This window comes from Somniosus microcephalus, chromosome 12 (genome assembly GCF_052327205.1).
Source record: "Somniosus microcephalus isolate GS21.2 chromosome 12, FLI_Smic_1.0, whole genome shotgun sequence".
NCBI classification, from domain to species: Eukaryota; Metazoa; Chordata; class Chondrichthyes; order Squaliformes; family Somniosidae; genus Somniosus; species Somniosus microcephalus.
In genome coordinates, this window is record NC_140998.1 from 213,656,073 (window position 1) to 213,673,682 (window position 17,610).

Sequence of the window (17,610 nt, forward strand, 5' to 3'; positions counted from 1 at the left end):
GTGACAATTCCTGAATGAAGAGAGTTTGGCAAGATCATTACTAACGCATCTACAGTTTCCCCACCTGCTTCTTTTAATAGCCTGGGGTGGAAACCATCAGGTCCTGGTGATTTGTCTATCTTAAGTCCCATTATTTTCTCCATTATCATTTTTTTTTACTTCCCTTGAATTATTTTCTCCATTATCATTTTTTTTTACTTACATTGACTCGAGTAAGTTCCTCCCCTTGATTTATTGTAAGCTTCCCTCAAAGGACGGCAGGTTTCCTTCCCCAAAGTCAACAGATTGGGCCTTTATGACGATCCGACAGCTTCACGGTCGCTTCAAGCAGGGATCGAGTTTCCAACTCCGGTCGGTCGCATTCCTGGGGCTATCATCTGAAGGTCTTCCCACCGCCAACCGCCCGCCCCCAACACTTACACCATTGGTCGCCCGACACAACCACCATCACGACGCTCCGCCTTCCCGCACCGATTGGACGATTCTTGACTGTCAATCAAGCAGCCGTCACCACCGAGTGACCTCCAATATTTTTCTAACTAATAAAAAAGAGTGTTCAAGGAAAACGAAATAAAAACATTTCCTTTTTGTTGCTGCAATAACTTTTCTCCAGGGTTGCTGGAAGCCGAGTCCAGGAGATTATTCTTCAATTTATGTCTCAGCCGTGGCTCAGTGGGTAACGCTCTCGGCCCTGAGTCAGAAGATCCTGGGTTCAAGGCCCAGCCCAGAGACTGGAGCACAAACACCGAGGCAAACACTCCCAGTGCAGTACTGAGGGAGCGCTGCACTGTCGGAGGGGCAGTACTGAGGGAGCGCCGCACTGTCGGAGGGTCAGTACTGAGGGAGCGCCGCACTGTCGGAGGGGCAGTACTGAGGGAGCGCCGCACTGTGGGAGGGTCAGTACTGAGGGAGCGCCGCACTGTCAGAGGGGCAGTACTGAGGGAGTGCCGCACTGTCGGAGAGGCAGTACTGAGGGAGTGCCGCACTGTCGGAGGGGCAGTACTGAGGGAGCGCCGCACTGTCGGAGGGGCGGTACTGAGGGAGCGCCGCACTGTCGGAGGGGCAGTACTGAGGGAGCGCCGCACTGTCGGAGGGGCAGTTCTGAGGGAGCATCGCACTGTCGGAGGGGCAGTACTGAGGGAGCGCCGCACTGTCGGAGGGGCAGTACTGAGGGAGCACCGCACTGTCGGAGGGGCAGTACTGAGGGAGCACCGCACTGTCGGAGGGGCAGTACTGAGGGAGCGCCGCACTGTCGGAGGGGCAGTAATGAGGGAGCGCCGCACTGTCGGAGGGGCAGTACTGAGGGAGCGCCGCACTGTCGGAGGGGCAGTACTGAGGGAGCGCCGCACTGTCGGAGGGGCAGTACTGAGGGAGTATCGCACTGTCGGAGGGGCAGTACTGAGGGAGTGCCGCACTGTCGGAGGGGCAGTACTGAGGGAGCGCCGCACTGTCAGAGGGGCAGTACTGAGGGAGCGCCACGCTGTCGGAGTGGCAGTACTGAGGGAGTGCTGCACTGTGGGAGGGGCAGTTCTGAGGGATTGCCGCACTGTCGGAGAGGCAATACTGAGGGAGCGCCGCACTGTCGGAGGGGCAGTACTGAGGGAGCGCCGCGCTGTCGGAGTGGCAGTACTGAGGGAGTGCTGCACTGTCGGAGGGGCAGTACTGAGGGAGCGTCGCACTGTCGGAGTGGTAGTACTGAGGGAGCACTGCACTGTCAGAGGCGCAGTACTGAGGGAGCGCCGCACTGTTGGAGGGGCAGTACTGAGGGAGTGCTGCACTGTCGGAGGGGCAGTACTGAGGGAGCGTCGTACTGTCGGAGTGGCAGTACTGAGGGAGCACCGCACTGTCAGAGGGGCAGTACTGAGGGAGCGCCGCACTGTCAGACGGGCAGTACTGAGGGAGCGCCGCACTGTCGGAGGAGAATTCTGAGGGAGCACCTCACTGTCGGAGGTGCAGTACTGAGGGAGTGCTGCACTGTCGGAGGGGCAGTACTGAGGGAGCGCCGCACTGTCGGAGGGGCAGTACTGAGGGAGCGCCGCACTGTCGGAGGGGCAGTACTGAGGGAGTGTCACACTGTCAGAGGGGCGGTACTGAGGAAGCGCCGCACTGTCATAGGGGCAGAACTGAGGGAGCGCCGCACTGTCGGAGGGGCAGTACTGAGGGAGCACCGCACTGTCGGAGGGGCAGTACTGAGGGAGCGTCACGCTGTCAGAGGGGCGGTACAGAGGGAGCGCCGCACTGTCATAGGGGCAGAACTGAGGGAGCGCTGCACTGTCGGAGGGGCGGTACTGAGGGAGCGCTGCACTGTCGGAGGGGCACTACTGAGGGAGCGCTGCACTGTCGGAATGGCAGTTTCTTGGAGAGGTTAAACCAAGGCCCCGTCTGCCCTCTCAGGTGGATGTAAATGATCCCACCACCACTATTTGGAAGAAGAGCAGGGGGGAGTTCTCCCCGGTGTCCTGGGGCCAATATTTATCCCTCAACCAACATCACTAAAACAGATGATCTGGTCATTATAACATTGCTGTTTGTGGGAGCTTGCTGTGAGTAAATTGGCTGACGCGTTTCCTACATTACAACAGTGACCGAACTGCAAAAGTACTTCATTGGCTGTGAAGCGCTTTGGGACGTCCTGAGGTGGTGAAAGGTGCTGGAGAAATGGGAGTCTGTCTTTAAATGTTGTTCCAGGGTGTCCCTGCAGTACCGCCCTTTGTCCACAGGGTGGAGCTGGTGCTCGGTTTACCATTGGCCCGTTGAGCTGGACAACACCGCCATCTCCTGGCTGAGCACCGTTAATACAGGAACCAAAACAACAACAACAACTTCCATTTATATAGCGTCTATAACATAGTAAAACGTCCCAAGAAGCTTCACAGGAGCGATTATCAAACAAAATTTGACACCGAGCCACATAAGGCGATATTAGGACAGGTGACCAAACGCTTCGCCAAAGAGGTCGGTTTTAAGGAGCGTCTTAAAGGAGGAGAGAGAGGCGGAGAGGTTTAGGGAGGGAATTCCAGAGCTCGGGGCCCAGGCGGCTGAAGGCACGGCCGCCAATGGTGGAGCGATTAAAATCGGGGGATGCGATAGAGGCCAGAATTGGAGGAGCGCAGAGATCTGGGAGGGTCAGAATCAGAGAATGGTTACAGCACAGAAGGAGGCCATTCGGCCCCTCGAGCCCGTGCCGGCTCTCTGCCAGAGCACCTCCGCCAGTCCCACTCCCCCGCCCTTTCCCCGTAGCCCTGTGAATGTTTTTCCTTCAGGTACTTATCCAATTCCCTTTTGAAAGCCACGATTGAATCTGCCTCCACCACCCTTTCAGGCAGCGCATTCCAGATCCTAACCACTCACTGCGTAAAAAAGCGTTTCCTCATGTCGCCTTTGGTTGTTCTGCCATTCACCTTCAATCTGTGTCCTCTGGTTCACGACCCTTCCGCCAATGGGAACAGTTTCTCTCTCTCTGCTCTGTCCAGAACACTCATGATTTGGAACACCTCGATCAAATCTCCTCTCAACCTTCTCTGCTCTAAGGAGAACAACCCCAGCTTCTCCAGTCTCTCCACATCACTGAAGTCACTCATCCCTGGGACCATTTTAGTAAATCTTTCCTGCACCTTCTCTAAGGCCTTCACATCCTTCCTAAAGTGCGGGGCCCAGAATTGGACACAATACTCCAGTTGAGGTCGAACCAGTGTTTTATAAAGGTTCATCATAACTTCCTTGATTTTGTACCCTGTGCCTCTATTTATGAAGCCCAGGATCCCGTATGCTTTTTAAACCAGTTTCTCAACCTGCCCTGCCACCTTCAATGATTTGTGCACATATACCCCAGGTCTCTCTGTTCATGCACCCCCTTTAGAATTGTACCCTTTAGTTTATATTGCCTCTCCTCGTTCTTCCTACCAAAATGTATCACTTTGCACTTTTCTGCGTTAAATTTCATCTGCCACGTGTCCGCCCATTCCACCAGCCTGTCTATATCCTCTTGAAGTCTATCACTCTCCTTCTCACTGTTCACTGTACTGCCAAGTTTTGTGTCATCTGCAAATTTTGAAATTGTGCCCTGTACACCCTAGTCTAAGTCATTAATATATATCAAGAAAAGCAGTGGTCCTAGTACCGACCCCTGGGGAACACCACTGTATACCTTCCTCCAGTCCGAAAAACAACCGTTCACCACTACTCTCTGTTTCCTGTCACTTAGCCAATTCCGTATCCATGCTGTCACTGTCCCGTTTATTCCATGGGTTGTGGGGCTGGAGGAGGTTTCAGAGATAGGGGGGATTGTAGGGGCTGAAGGAGGTTACAGAGATAGGGAGGGTTGTGGGGCTGGAGGAGGTTACAGAGATAGGGAGGTTTGTAGGGGCTGGAGGAGGTTACAGAGATAGGGAGGGTTGTAGGGGCTGGAGGAAGTTACAGAGATAGGGAGGGTTGTAGGGGCTGGAGGAGGTTACAGAGATAGGGAGGGTTGTAGGGGCTGGAGGAGGTTACAGAGATAGGGAGGGTTGTAGGGGCTGGAGGAGGTTACAGAGATAGGGAGGGTTGTAGGGGCTGGAGGAGGTTACAGAGATAGGGAGGGTTGTAGGGGCTGGAGGAGGTTACAGAGATAGGGAGGATTGTAGGGGCTGGAGGAGGTTACAGAGATAGGGAGGGTTGTAGGGGCTGGAGGAGGTTACAGAGATGGGGAGGGTTGTAGGGGCTGGAGGGCATTACAGAGATAGGGAGGGTTGTAGGGGCTGGAGGAGGTTACAGAGATAGGGAGGGTTGTAGGGGCTGGAGGAGGTTACAGAGATAGGGAGGGTTGTAGGGGCTGGAGGAGGTTACAGAGATAGGGAGGGTTGTAGGGGCTGGAGGAGGTTACAGAGATAGGGAGGGTTGTACGGGCTGGAGGAGGTTACAGAGATAGGGAGGGTTGTAGGGGGCTGGAGGAGGTTACAGAGATAGGAAGGGTTGTAAGGGCTGGAGGAGGTTACAGAGATAGGGAGGGTTGTGGGGCTGGAGGAGGTTACAGAGATAGGGAGAGGGAGAGGAGGCCATGAAGGGGTTTGAAGTCGAGGATGAGAATTTTAAAATCGAGGCGTTGCTTAACCTGGAGCCAGTGTAGGTCAGCGAGCGACAGGGGGTGACGGGTGAAGGGGGCTGGGTGCGAGTTAGGACACGGGGTAGCAGAGTTTTGGAGGAGCTCAGTTTACACAGGGTGGAAGGTGGGGTGTCGGCCAGGAGAACGTTGGAATAGTCGAGTCTGGAGGCACGGGTGAGGGTTTCAGCAGCGGATGAGCTGAGGCTGCGGCAGGGGCGGAGATGTAATGTAAACAATGCCATGGCATTCCCTGAGTAAGATCAGGAGAGTTCTTTCGTGCCCTACCCAATGTTCCCCTTCAACCTCTTTGTGGACAGGACATACCCGGGCAGTTTTCCGCATTGTCGGGTAGATGACAGTGTTGTAGCTACACTGGAACAGCTTGGCTAAGAGCACGGTTAATTCTGGAGCACAAGTCTTCAGCACGACAGCCAAGATACGCTCAGGACCCGTAGCTTTTGCTGTATCCAGTGCACTCAGCCGTTTCTTGCTATCACGTGGAGTGAATCGAATTGGTTGAAGACTGGCTTCTGTGGTGGTGGGGATCTCAGGAGGAGGCTGAGATGGATCATTCACTCGGCACTTCTGGCTGAAGATGTTTGCAAATGTTTCAGCCTTGTCTTTTGCACTCACGTGCTGGGCTCCGCCATCATTGAAGATGGGGATATTCATGGAGCCTCCTCCTCCCGTTAGTTGTTTAATTGTCCACCACCATTCACAACTGGATGTGGCAGGACTGCAGAGCTTTGATCTGATCCGTTGATTGTGGGATCGCTTAGCCCTGTCTATAGCATGCTGCTTCCGCTGTTTAGCATGCATGTAGTCCTGTGTTGCGGCTTCCCCAGGTTGACACCTCATTTTTAGGTACGCTTGGTGCTGCTCCTGGCATGCTCTTCTACACTCCTCATTGAACCGTCCCCTGGCTTGATGGTAATGGTAGAGTGAGGGATATGCCGGGCCGTACTGAGGGAGCACTGCACTGTCGGACGGGGAGTACTGAGGGAGCACCGCACTGTCAGAGGGGCAGTACTGAGGGAGTGCTGCACTGTCGGAGGGGCAGTACTGAGGGAGCACCGCACTGTCGGAGGGGCAGTACTGAGGGAGCACCGCACTGTCGGAGGGGCAGTACTGAGGGCGCGCCGCACTGTCGGAGGGGCAGTACTGAGGGAGCACTGCACTGTCGGAGGGGCAGTACTGAGGGAGTGCCGCACTGTTGGAGGGGCAGTACTGAGGGAGCGCCGCACTGTTGGAGGGGCGGTACTGAGGGAGCGCCGCACTGTCGGGGGGGCAGTACTGAGGGAGCGCCGCACTGTCGGAGGGGCAGTACTGAGGGAGCGCCGCACTGTCGGAGGGGCAGTACTGATGGAGCGCCGCACTGTCGGAAGGGCAGTTTTTTGGAGAGGTTAAACCAAGGCCCCATCTGCCCTCTCAGGTGGATGTAAAAGATCCCATGACCACTATTGGAAGAAGAGCAGGGGGAGTTCTCCCCGGTGTCCTGGGGCCAATATTTATCCCTCAACCAATATCACTAAAACAGATTATCCGGTCATTATCACATTGCTGTTTGTGGGAGCTTGCTGTGCATAAATTGGCTGCCGTGTTTCCTAGATTACAACAGTGACCGAACTGCAAAAGTACTTCATTGGCTGTGAAGCGCTTTGGGATGTCCTGAGGTTGTGAACGGTCCTGGAGAAATGGGAGTCTGTCTTTCATGTTGTTCCAGGGTGTCCCTGCAGCACCGCCGTTTGTCCACTGGGTGGTGCTGGTGCTCTGTTTACCATTGGCCCGTTGAGCTGGACAACACCGCCATCTCCTGGCTGAGCACCATTAATACAGGAACCAAAACAACAACAACAACTTGCATTTATCTGATATGGAGATGCCAGTGTTGGACTGGGGTGGACAAATCAAATGTGAGAAGTCACACAACACCAGGTTATAGTCCAACAGCTTTATTTGAAATCACAAGCTTTCGGAGCGCTGCTCCTTCGTCAGGTGAAGTGGAGAGATGCATATAGGCACAGCTTATATAGTCAGAGAGTACTGCCAGATGATTACAGGTAATCTTTCTAACTGCCCTTTATCACACCTCGGCAGAGAGATAATCACAGCAATCAAAGGTGTGAATGGTGTCCAAACAGGTCAGTCAGGAAAACATTACATCAAAGAACAGTGAGGTGGGGTCACAAGAGGTCAAATGTTGCAGATTGCTGGGGTCTGTAAGAAAAGCAAAAAACAAACAAAAAACTATTTTTTTGCTGGAAATCACAGCAGGTCCGGCCGCATCTGTGTAGAGAGAACAAACCAACGACGACTCGAGTCTGGATGACTCTACGTCAGGTGGGGTTACATGTAGCGTGACATGAACCCAAGATCCCAGTTGAGGCCGTCCTCATGAGTGCGGAACTTGGCTATCAGTTGCTGCTCGATGATTTTGCGTTGTCATGTGTCTCGAAGGCCACCTTGGAGAATGCTTACCCGAAGATCGGAGGCTGGAGAAGCTGGGGTTGTTCTCCTTAGAGCAGAGAAGGTTAAGGGGAGATTGACCAGAATGGCTTCAGGGATGAGGGACTTCAATGATTTGGAGAGACTGGAGAAGCTGGGATTGTTCTCCTTAGAGCAGAGAATGTTAAGGGGAGATTTAATAGAGGCGTTCAAAATCATGAGGGGTTTTGATGGAGTAAATAAGGAGAAACTGTTTCCAGTGGCAGGAGGGTCGGTAACCAGAGGACACAGATTGAAGATAATCGGCCAAAGAACCAGAGGGGGAGATGAGGAGAATGTTTTTTATGCAGCGAGTTGTTGTGATCTGGAACGCGCTGCCTGAAAGGGCGGTGGAAGCAGATTCAATAGTGACTTTCAAAAGGGGAATTGGAGAAATACTTGAAGGGCAAAAATTCACAGCACTGTGGGGAAAGAGCAGGGGGGAGTGGGACTAATTGGAGAGCTCGTTCAAAGAGCCGGCACAGGCACGATGAGCCGAATGGCCTCCTCCTGTGCTGTATCGTTCTACGATAATAAGTCTTTCTTTAATATCGAACATAGAGATTATTAGGAGCCACACACTGAGTTCAGGGCGAGCCTCGACACGATGTTGCCTCAGTTTTGTTTACAGGTACATAATATGTATTAATTATTGTAACAATAGAGTGAGACTATTATCTGTACAGAAGAGATTACGTAATGAAACTCTATTTTATATCAAAAATATTTTGCATATGCCAACAGGACACAGTGAGGGAGTAAAGGATCGGATAATCCATGGGGATATGTCCCTTTATAAGACATTCCTTAAAACCGACCTCTTTGACCAAGCTTTTGGTCGCCTGTCCTAATATCTCCTCATGTGGCTCGGTGTCAAATTGTGTCTGATTTACGCTCCTGTGAAGCACCCTGGGACGTTTTACTACAGTAAAGGCGCTATATAAATGTAACGTGTCATTGTTGTTGTTACAGTCCGATCCAGGAAATTGTGGGACTTTAGTGTGTGTGTTATTCTGAGTCAGTGATGTGAAGCATCTGTCGTCAGCTGCTGAGCACCCGTGGGGAGCCAGCAAGGAATGCCACAGAACAACTTCCTTGGAACAGAATTAAGTTGTGAATCAGGAACTAGTCTCACTTCACACGGAGCTGCATCGAGACTGAAGAATTGGGGATTTTAAATTCTCTACCTGGAATATTACAAAAGAGAAGGAGATGACATTCACCAGCTACAGGTAATAATTTCCTATTTGCTTAAAGATGATTTTGATGATTCCTGTTGTCTCCTCTACTCTCCTGATCTTAGATTTGAGCATATCTTGTCAAGGCTGCCAAAGATGTGCCGAGTTCTGTTGGGCCATTGACAACAGGAAAGAGGCCATTCAGCCCACCGGGTCTGTGCTAGCTCACAGTATTCGACTACAGAAGTGTTAGATTCAGTTTAGAGCACATCGTATCACAAGTTACCTCAGTGTAACTAGTGAGATACTACCTCCATTAGAATCATAGAATGATACCGCACAGGAGGAGGCCATTCGGCCCATCGTGCCTCTGCCGCCTCTTTGAACGAGCTCTCCAATTAGTCCCACTCCCCCCTGCTCTTTCCCCACAGCCCTGTGAATCTTTCCTTTCGAAGTGTTTCTCCAATTCCCCTTTTGAAAGTTACTATTGAATCTGCTTCCACCGCCCTTTCAGGCAGTGCGCTCCAGATCACAACAACTCACTGTGTAAAAGAATTTCTACTGTCCTGCTCACACCCCGCACCCTTAAATATCCCACCCGGTCTAATCCCACTCTCCCCTTCACTCCCCACACCCTTAAATATCCCACCCAGTCTAATCCCACTCTCCCCTCACTCCCCACACCCTTAAATATTGCACCCGGTCGAATCCCACTCTCCCCCTCACTCCCCACACCCTTAAATATCCCACCCGGTCTAATCCCACTCTCCCCCTCACTCCCTGCACCCTTAAATATTGCACCCGGTCGAATCCCACTCTCCCCCTCACTCCCCACACCCTTAAATATCCCACCCGGTCTAATCCCACTCTCCCCCTCACTCCCCACACCCTTAAATATCCCACCCGGTCTAATCCCACTCTCCCCCTCACTCCCCACACCCTTAAATATCCCACCCGGTCTAATCCCACTCTCCCCCTCACTCCCCACACCCTTAAATATCCCACCCGGTCTAATCCCACTCTCCCCCTCACTCCCTGCACCCTTAAATATTGCACCCGGTCGAATCCCACTCTCCCCCTCACTCCCCACACCCTTAAATATCCCACGCAGTCTAATCCCACTCTCTCCCTCACTCCCCACACCCTTAAATATCCCACCCGGTCTAATCCCACTCTCCCCCTCACTCCCCACACCCTTAAATATCCCACCCGGTCTAATCCCACTCTCCCCCTCACTCCCCACACCCTTAAATATCCCACCCAGTCTAATCCCACTCTCCCCCTCACTCCCCACACCCTTAAATATCCCACCCAGTCTAATCCCACTCTGCCCCTCACTCCCCACACCCTTAAATATCCCACCCAGTCTAATCCCACTCACCCCCTCACTCCCCGTACCCTTTAATATCCCACCCAGTCTAATCCCACCCTCCCCCTCACTCCCCACACCGTTAAATATCCCACCCAGTCTAATCCCATTCTCCCCCTCACTCCCCACACCCTTAAATATCCCACCCGGTCTAATCCCACTCTCCCCCTCACTCCCCACACCCTTTAATATCCCACCCAGTCTAATTCCACTCTCCCCCTCACTCCCCGCACCCTTTAATATCCCACCCGGTCTAATCCCACTCTCCCCCTCACTCCCCACACCCTTAAATATCCCACCCAGTCTAATCCCACTCTCCCCCTCACTCCCCACACCCTTAAATATCCCACCCAGTCTAATCCCACTCACCCCCTCACTCCCCACACCGTTAAATATCCCACCCAGTCTAATCCCACTCTCCCCCTCACTCCCCACACCCTTAAATATCCCACCCGGTCTAATCCCACTCTCCCCCTCACTCCCCACACCCTTAAATATCCCACCCAGTCTAATCCCACTCTCCCCCTCACTCCCCACACCCTTAAATACCCCACCCAGTCTAATCCCACTCTCCCCCTCACTCCCCACACCCTTTAATATCCCACCCAGTCTAACCCCACTCTCCCCCTCACTCCCCGCACCCTTTAATATTCCTCCCAGTCTATTCCCACTCTACCCCTCACTCCCCGTACCCTTTAATATCCCACCCAGTCTAATCCCACTCTCCCCCTCATTCCCCGCACCCTTTAATATCCCACCCAGTCTAATCCCACTCTCCCCCTCACTCCCCGTACCCTTTAATATCCCACCCAGTCTAATCCCATTCTCACCCTCACTCCCCGTACCCTTTAATATCCCACCCAGTCTAATCCCACTCTCCCCCTCACTCCCCGCACCCTTTAATATCCCACCCAGTCTAATCCACTCTCCCCCTCACTCCCCGCACCCTTTAATGTTCCTCCCAGTCTAATCCCACTCTCCCCCTCACTCCCCATACCCTTTAATATCCCACCCAGTCTAATCCCACTCTCCCCCTCATTCCCCACACACTTTAATATCCCCCCCAGTCTAATCCCACTCTCCCCCTCACTCCCCACACACTTTAATATCCCACCCAATCTAATCCCACTCTCCCCATCCCTCCCCGCACCCTTTAATATCCCACCCAGTCTAATCCCACTCTCCCCATCACTCCCCGCACCCTTTAATATTCCTCCCAGTCTAATCCCACTCTACCCCTCACTCCCCGTACCCTTTAATATCCCACCCAGTCTAATCCCACTCTCCCCCTCATTCCCCACACCCTTTAATATCCCACCCAGTCTAATCCCATTCTCCCCCTCACTCCCCGTACCCTTTAATATCCCACCCAATCTAATCCCACTCTCCCCCTCATTCCCAAACCCTTTAATATCCCACCCGGTCTAATCCCACTCTCCCCCTACTCCCCACACCCTTAAATATCCCACCCAGTCTAATCCCATTCTCCCCCTCACACCCCGTACCCTTTAATATCCCACCCAGTCTAATCCCACTCTCCCCCTCACTCCCCACACCCTTTAATATCCCACCCAGTCTAATCCCACTCTCCCCCTCACTCCCCACACCCTTAAATATCCCACCCAGTCTAATCCCACCCTCCCCTCACTCCCCACACCCTTTAATATCCCTCCCAGCCTAATCCCACTCTCCCCCTCACTCCCCGCACCCTTAAATATCCCACCCAATCTAATCCCACTCTCCCACTCACTCCCCACACCCTTTAATATCCCACCCAGTCTAATCCCACTCTCCCCTCACTCCCCACACCCTTTAATATCCCACCCAGTCTAATCCCACTCTCCCCCTCACTCCCCACACCCTTTAATATCCTACCCAGTCTAATCCCACTCTCCCCTCACTCCCCACACCCTTTAATATCCCACCCAGTCTACTCCCACTCTCCCCCTCACTCCCCGCACCCTTTAATATCCCACCCAGTCTAATCCCACTCGCCCCCTCACTCCCCACACCCTTTAATATCCACCCAGTCTAATCCCACTCTACCCCTCACTCCCCACACCCTTTAATATCCCACCCAGTCTAATCCCACTCTCCCCCTCACTCCCCAAACCCTTAAATATCCCACCCAGTCTAATCCCACTCTCCCCTCACTCCCCACACCCTTTAATATCCCACCCAGTCTAATCCCACTCTCCCCCTCACTCCCCGCACCCTTTAATATCCCACCCAGTCTAATCCCACTCTACCCTCACTCCCCACACCCTTTAATATCCCACCAGTCTAATCCCACTCTCCCCCTCACTCCCCACACCCTTTAATATCCCACCCAGTCTAACCCCACTCTCCCCCTCACTCCCCAAACCCTTAAATATCCACCCAGTCTAATCCCACTCTCCCCTCACTCCCCACACCCTTTAATATCCCACCCAGTCTAATCCCACTCTCCCCCTCACTCCCCACACCCTTTAATATCCCACCCAGTCTAACCCCACTCTCCCCCTCATTCCCCACACCCTTTAATATCCCACCCAGTCTAATCCCACTCTCCCCCTCACTCCCCGCACCCTTTAATATCCCACCCAGTCTAATCCCACTCTACCCCTCACTCCCCACACCCTTTAATATCCCACCCAGTCTAATCCCACTCTCCCCCCTCACTCCCCACACCCTTTAATATCCCACCCAGTCTAACCCCACTCTCCCCCTCACTCCCCAAACCCTTAAATATCCCACCCAGTCTAATCCCACTCTCCCCTCACTCCCCACACCCTTTAATATCCCACCCAGTCTAATCCCACTCTCCCCCTCACTCCCCACACCCTTTAATATCCCACCCAGTCTAACCCCACTCTCCCCCTCATTCCCCACACCCTTTAATATACCACCCAGTCTAATCCCACACTCCCCCTCACTCCCCGCACCCTTTAATATCCCACCCAGTCTAATCCCACCCTCCCCCTCACTCCCCACACCATTTAATATCCCACCCGGTCTAATCCCACTCTCCCCCTCACTCCCCACATCCTTTAATATCCCACCCAGTCTAATCCCACTCTCCCCTCACTCCCCACACCCTTTAATATCCCACCCAGTCTAATCCCACTCTCCCCCTCACTCCCCACACCCTTTAATATCCCACCCAGTCTAACCCCACTCTCCCCCTCATTCCCCACACCCTTTAATATACCACCCAGTCTAATCCCACTCTCCCCCTCACTCCCCGCACCCTTTAATATCCCACCCAGTCTAATCCCACCCTCCCCCTCACTCCCCACACCATTTAATATCCCACCCGGTCTAATCCCACTCTCCCCCTCACTCCCCACACCCTTTAATATCCCACCCAGTCTAATCCCACTCTCCCCTCACTCCCCACACCCTTTAATATCCCACCCAGTCTAATCCCACTCTACCCTCACTCCCCACACCATTTAATATCCCACCCGGTCTAATCCCACCCTCCCCCTCACTCCCCACACCCTTTAATATCCCACCCGGTCTAATCCCACTCTACCCCTCACTCCCCACACCATTTAATATCCCACCCAGTCTAATCCCACTCGCCCCCTCACTCACCGCACCCTTTAATATCCCACCGAGTCTAATCCCACTCTCCCCCTCACTCCCCGCACCCTTTAATATCCCTCCCAATCTAATCCCACTCTCCCACTCACTCCCCATACCCTTTAATATCCCACCCAGTCTAATCCCATTCACCTCACTCCCCACACCCTTTAATATTCCACCCAGTCTAATCCAACTCTCCCCCTCATTCCCCACACCCTAAAACATCCCACCCAGTCTAATCCCACTCTCCCACTCACTCCCCATACCGTTAAATATCCCACCCAGTCTAATCCCACTCTCCCCCTCATTCCCCGCACCCTTTAATATCCCACCAGTCTAATCCCACTCTCCCCTCACTCCCCGTACCCTTTAATATCCCACCCAGTCTAATCCCATTCTCACCCTCACTCCCCGTACCCTTTAATATCCCACCCAGTCTAATCCCACTCTCCCCCTCACTCCCCGCACCCTTAAATATCCCACCCAGTCTAATCCCACTCTCCCCCTCACTCCCCGCACCCTTTAATGTTCCTCCCAGTCTAATCCCACTCTCCCCCTCACTCCCCATACCCTTTAATATCCCACCCAGTCTAATCCCACTCTCCCCCTCATTCCCCACACACTTTAATATCCCCCCCAGTCTAATCCCACTCTCCCCCTCACTCCCCACACACTTTAATATCCCACCCAGTCTAATCCCACTCTCCCCATCCCTCCCCGCACCCTTTAATATCCCACCCAGTCTAATCCCACTCTCCCCATCACTCCCCGCACCCTTTAATATTCCTCCCAGTCTAATCCCACTCTACCCCTCACTCCCCGTACCCTTTAATATCCCACCCAGTCTAATCCCACTCTCCCCCTCATTCCCCACACCCTTTAATATCCCACCCAGTCTAATCCCATTCTCCCCCTCACTCCCCGTACCCTTTAATATCCCACCCAATCTAATCCCACTCTCCCCCTCATTCCCCAAACCCTTTAATATCCCACCCGGTCTAATCCCACTCTCCCCCTACTCCCCACACCCTTAAATATCCCACCCAGTCTAATCCCATTCTCCCCCTCACACCCCGTACCCTTTAATATCCCACCCAGTCTAATCCCCACTCTCCCCCTCACTCCCCACACCCTTTAATATCCCACCCAGTCTAATCCCACTCTCCCCCTCACTCCCCACACCCTTAAATATCCCACCCAGTCTAATCCCACCCTCCCCTCACTCCCCACACCCTTTAATATCCCTCCCAGCCTAATCCCACTCTCCCCCTCACTCCCCGCACCCTTAAATATCCCACCCAATCTAATCCCACTCTCCCACTCACTCCCCACACCCTTTAATATCCCACCCAGTCTAATCCCACTCTCCCCTCACTCCCCACACCCTTTAATATCCCACCCAGTCTAATCCCACTCTCCCCCTCACTCCCCACACCCTTTAATATCCTACCCAGTCTAATCCCACTCTCCCCTCACTCCCCACACCCTTTAATATCCCACCCAGTCTACTCCCACTCTCCCCCTCACTCCCCGCACCCTTTAATATCCCACCCAGTCTAATCCCACTCGCCCCCTCACTCCCCACACCCTTTAATATCCCACCCAGTCTAATCCCACTCTACCCCTCACTCCCCACACCCTTTAATATCCCACCCAGTCTAATCCCACTCTCCCCCTCACTCCCCAAACCCTTAAATATCCCACCCAGTCTAATCCCACTCTCCCCTCACTCCCCACACCCTTTAATATCCCACCCAGTCTAATCCCACTCTCCCCCTCACTCCCCGCACCCTTTAATATCCCACCCAGTCTAATCCCACTCTACCCCTCACTCCCCACACCCTTTAATATCCCACCCAGTCTAATCCCACTCTCCCCCTCACTCCCCACACCCTTTAATATCCCACCCAGTCTAACCCCACTCTCCCCCTCACTCCCCAAACCCTTAAATATCCCACCCAGTCTAATCCCACTCTCCCCTCACTCCCCACACCCTTTAATATCCCACCCAGTCTAATCCCACTCTCCCCCTCACTCCCCACACCCTTTAATATCCCACCCAGTCTAACCCCACTCTCCCCCTCATTCCCCACACCCTTTAATATCCCACCCAGTCTAATCCCACTCTCCCCCTCACTCCCCGCACCCTTTAATATCCCACCCAGTCTAATCCCACTCTACCCCTCACTCCCCACACCCTTTAATATCCCACCCAGTCTAATCCCACTCTCCCCCTCACTCCCCACACCCTTTAATATCCCACCCAGTCTAACCCCACTCTCCCCCTCACTCCCCAAACCCTTAAATATCCCACCCAGTCTAATCCCACTCTCCCCTCACTCCCCACACCCTTTAATATCCCACCCAGTCTAATCCCACTCTCCCCCTCACTCCCCACACCCTTTAATATCCCACCCAGTCTAACCCCACTCTCCCCCTCATTCCCCACACCCTTTAATATACCACCCAGTCTAATCCCACTCTCCCCCCTCACTCCCCGCACCCTTTAATATCCCACCCAGTCTAATCCCACCCTCCCCCTCACTCCCCACACCATTTAATATCCCACCCGGTCTAATCCCACTCTCCCCCTCACTCCCCACATCCTTTAATATCCCACCCAGTCTAATCCCACTCTCCCCTCACTCCCCACACCCTTTAATATCCCACCCAGTCTAATCCCACTCTCCCCCTCACTCCCCACACCCTTTAATATCCCACCCAGTCTAACCCCACTCTCCCCCTCATTCCCCACACCCTTTAATATACCACCCAGTCTAATCCCACTCTCCCCCTCACTCCCCGCACCCTTTAATATCCCACCCAGTCTAATCCCACCCTCCCCCTCACTCCCCACACCATTTAATATCCCACCCGGTCTAATCCCACTCTCCCCCTCACTCCCCACACCCTTTAATATCCCACCCAGTCTAATCCCACTCTCCCCTCACTCCCCACACCCTTTAATATCCCACCCAGTCTAATCCCACTCTACCCCTCACTCCCCACACCATTTAATATCCCACCTGGTCTAATCCCACCCTCCCCCTCACTCCCCACACCCCTTTAATATCCCACCCGGTCTAATCCCACTCTACCCCTCACTCCCCACACCATTTAATATCCCACCCAGTCTAATCCCACTCGCCCCCTCACTCACCGCACCCTTTAATATCCCACCGAGTCTAATCCCACTCTCCCCCTCACTCCCCGCACCCTTTAATATCCCTCCCAATCTAATCCCACTCTCCCACTCACTCCCCATACCCTTTAATATCCCACCCAGTCTAATCCCATTCACCTCACTCCCCACACCCTTTAATATTCCACCCAGTCTAATCCAACTCTCCCCCTCATTCCCCACACCCTAAAACATCCCACCCAGTCTAATCCCACTCTCCCACTCACTCCCCATACCGTTAAATATCCCACCCAGTCTAATCCCACTCTCCCACTCACTCCCCGTACCCATTAATATCCCACCCAGTCTAATCCCACTCTCTTGCTCACTCCCCGTAAACTTTAATATTCCAATTTTTTGAATAAACTATCTCATTCCCTTTTATTTATGTGTTATACTTCAATAACAGCCTGGTTCAGCTACCGGCCCTGCTAACTTACCTTATCTCCGCTAATATGAAAGCCGTCAGCTGTGTGTGGGTGTGTGAGCATGTCAGGCAAGGACTGCATCATGATGCTTCCCCTAGTCGAACAGCCTGCCAATACTCCAGGCTCACACATGAATAATGGCCACTTGTGCTCGGTACTTGAGAATGTTTGCTGCCCATGGAAGCATTTGCCAGCAAGAATCAAGGAGAGGAGAAAATTGGTTTAAATATGTACAACGTATGCATTGTGGGCAGCCTTGGAGATTTACCAGAACAGAACCAGCGATGAGGGACGTCAGTGATGTGGAGATACTGGAGAAA